This window comes from Carcharodon carcharias, chromosome 11, assembly GCF_017639515.1.
Source record: "Carcharodon carcharias isolate sCarCar2 chromosome 11, sCarCar2.pri, whole genome shotgun sequence".
NCBI lineage: Eukaryota > Metazoa > Chordata > Chondrichthyes > Lamniformes > Lamnidae > Carcharodon > Carcharodon carcharias.
In genome coordinates, this window is record NC_054477.1 from 81,480,523 (window position 1) to 81,484,566 (window position 4,044).

Here is a 4,044-nt window from a genome sequence, read left to right on the forward strand (position 1 = left end):
GCCTGGTTGCAATTGGGGCTTGCTGGCCCTCAAACTCCAGGGCGTCTTGCTTGAAAGCATTAGGAGGCTAGCGGGGCCCCTGCCAGTCTGCAACCTTTCTATTTTGTTGGGCGTTGTCTTCTCCTGAAACAACAGAGGAGCATTGATTCGTCCACTCTCTACCTGCAGCGCCACTGCAGCCTGGCCAACCCCAGCTGAGGAGCGCCTGGCAGGGCATTTCCAAGTCGTGGCCCTTGAGCCACAAGGCACTCAGTCCAAGCAGCCAGGGTTCATCCTCTTAGCCAGCTCCAGCGTGATTGACAGTTGGCACTCAGGCTCTAGCACCCCTGAGGTCCACAGGGGGACAGACAGACCTTAACACATCTGGACATTTACCGATGCCTACATGATACTCACCCTTCTTGAGAATAGCAAGTCATTGAAGCGCTTCTGACGTTGCACCCAGGAAAGATGGACCATGTCACACAGCTGCTCACCCAGGCTACCACCTCCCTCCATGTCCTCTTGATGAAGTGTGGTGGCCTCCTCTTCCCATCACAGGGGCAATTGTGTCCATCCTGGCAGCTACCTCCTCCAAGAGGATGGCGAGGCATACATTAGAAAATTGGGGAGCTGAGTGCCAGCCTAACCTACCCACCCGCTGCCATGTGCAGCCGCGCTTGGGTCCATAGTGAAGGTTCAGGGGATGTCCTCCATGGCAGCCTTCCAAGGACTGCCTGGGCCAGCGCCCCCGCTCGGCCCTTCCCGGCCAGTGCGGAGCCGCGTTTCACGCTGGGCCGGCCTTAATTGGCCCACCAGCATGAAATCAGAGTTGAAGCCCAATCGCGGGCAGGGGTCCATTTCACAGCTGCTCCTGCACCAACAACCCCCCCCCCCCCACCACCTCCCCCACCCCCCTCTCTCCCCCCCCCCCCCACCCCCCACCGCCTAATGACCAGAAAATCCTACCCATGAGTCCCAAGAAGAACCATGAGGTTGTGCAAGTGTAAATCATTGGAGAGATTGGAAGATGGTGGGGGTATATTTGTGACTTTCTTGAACTGCTGAATTTGATCAGGATTTATTAAAGAAAGAAATAGGAAGAACTTTCATTTATATCACAGCATTCATGATCTCAGGATGATCTAAGGTGTGTTACAGCCAATGAAATGTACTCACTTTTGTAATGTAGAGAATACATTTTATTTTCAAAGGCATTTAATGATATGCATCATGAACTATTATAGTTGCTGTATATCAGAGGAATTATTTCCTGCTGCAATGTAATTGAAAAGAAAATTGAAATTGGAGGGTACTTTTGAGTAAGATGATTTGTGAGTAGTGAAAGTTTAGTGAAAATGGAAAATAAACAATTAGAAGGCATAAAAATAGAGATTAAAACACTCAAGCAACAAAAAGAATGGAATGGCTGTCAGTCCAATTGCTTGATGGTCATGATGAACCTAGCTGAGTTAATATACATGACAGACTCAAGAAAGTTCACTATAAAAGATGTAAACAATTACCAAGTCCCCAGTTTCATTCTTTCTCTTCCCAAAGTCTTTTGCCAAGGTGGTTGGACAAGACAGTAAAGCTCCAACTGGAATGAAGAATATTGGGCCAAAAATATGACTTTGTAGAAGTTCTGAAGCCAGTGATGCACACAGAGCTTTTCTGGTCACTTCTGGCATTGCTACCACAGTGTCCCATGTTGGGAAAGACCCGAGTACAGGCTTTCTGGCTGATTTGATAAACATTTTTGAAATTTTGAACACATATGCTATCCACTCTCAGCTGGACATTTATTCAGCTACAAGAGGGACCAAACATTTCTGTTATTGATAAATTTATGTAAATACTATAGAGTGTCTTTGGAGGTGTTGTGGTATGTTACTGGGTTTGGCAGGGAGTGTCACTACATTCTCAAAGAGAGGACAAAGGATAGCGGAAAGGAGGATAACAGGTTCGTACGCCACAGAGCCATTGTCACTCCTTCACTCCCCAGGGGCATGCCTCAGCTATCCTAGAAATTTACTGGAACACAGATTGCTGCACGGCTGTGAGAGCCTGTGTGTGCCTTTGAGCACTGGTGCCTGCAGCCATGATGACAGTAGTCTGAGCCTGCATGGCTGCAGGCATGAATCTCATGATCTCAGCCTGAAATTGAATTCTTCACACAAAGGCTGCAACAGATATACAGGCTGTAGTTGCAGAGCCTCAGTGTCTGCAGCACAACAGGAAGATGGAATTCAGGCTGTGGAGAGGGGAAGCTCTGCTAGAAGTCTTTATTTTTTGGAAAAATATAGTTCATTCATAAAATATCTGAAAGAACATTACAAAACATTTCAAAATGGCCATCATAAAAAGTGCAATCATATTCAACTTTTCCACATAGATCATGAGGTGCTTCATACAATCAATGAATATTACAAACGTTTAAATATGGTCAATGCTAGAAGTCAGAAGGCATCCAGGATGCCTTCACTCCAGACAGGCTGTCTGTGAGTGCCTACACAGACTAAGGTTCCCTCCCTTCACCATCATTGTCCCACTATTCACCACCTTCCTTTTCATGTGAAACATCCCATCATACCATTTCCTGGCCAAAATCCTACAACAACCAACAAAAACCTTGCAATAACATGTCTATCAAACAACATATTCAATTATAAAACAAAAAATTAATGATTCATCCTTGTGCATTTCCTTACTGTCTTTCTTGTATGTGTCTTTGCCTGACCTTGTATTTCTAAGCAATGCTACCCCAGTAGCTGCGGCATGGCCAGTGAAAGGTCGCTGACTTTCACTGGGCAGACTACAGGTGGCCTTGCAGGATGACGTCAATGAACTTGAGGACGTGGCTTCAGACCACACAACTCAGAACGGGCAGCAGCAGTTTGGACTGGCTGGCTGAGAAACTACAGCAAGGATGCTAATGGGATGGAAATAGCGGGAGTATGAATGCTGTCATCTTGTAGTGATTGTAGGTTAAGCCTTTCCTACTATTTTAAGGGTCACGTGATTGTACTGACGAATCAGCCCCAAGCGTGGGTAATCTTAGGGGCAGAGCTTTCTCATCGTGGACCTTGTTCAAGCATGTAGCTTCTACTTGAGCTCTGTAAATTAAGTTATCCATTTCAAGTAAGTAACCTGTCCAGTACACCAAGTTTATTACAACTGGCGACGAGGGTGGGATAGCTCTGACACTGTACCTCGCCTCCTGAATATGAGTACATAAGTTTTTAAGAAAAGAAAGAAAAGTATACTCACAGTCATGCCACTCTTCAACAGAATCGACCCACATGACTCATCCATGGAAGATTGGAGTCAGTACAGAGAGCACCTAGGTTTTTATTTTGCAGTGAATGAAATAACAGCAGAGGAGCAGCAGAAAGCAATTATTTTAATGTCTGTGGGAGCAAGACATATAACCTTATCCGTAGTCTGACAGCCCTGAATGTGCCCAATTCTAAATCTTTTAACCAGTTCATAGACTTCTTGAAGACACATTTTCAGCCAAAGCCATCAGTGATTATGCAGAAATTTGAGTTCAACTCCAGAGTAAGAGCCCCGGGTCAGTCAATCACAACTTAAATCATGAAATTAAACCAGTTGACTGAGCACTGCGAATTTGGAGATACACTCGATGGCATGTTACGGGACTGGTTTGTTTGTGGTGTTCACAACAATGCCATTCAGCCCCTTTTACTTGCAGGAGTTAATATTGATCTGAAGCGCCCCATACAGATAGCACTAGTAATGGAAACTGCTGAGAGGGACTCGCAGGCTTTGCAGCATGTGCAACATGACGCCGTTCTTCATTTGGGGCAGGAACCTACCGCCAGGCGTGGTGCAAAAACCAGACAGACAGCCACGAAGTGGGAAACAGTCTCTACTGCTCAGAAAACAAAAAGGCATACTAGAAGTATCTCACCAGTGATTCAGAAATTAATTGTTACCGATATGGGAGTAACCATGTACTGGAAACCTGCAGATTTGAAGAGGTAGAATGCCATTACTGCCACAAAAAAGGGGATGTTATAAAGCAATGAAGAGTGAAATCAA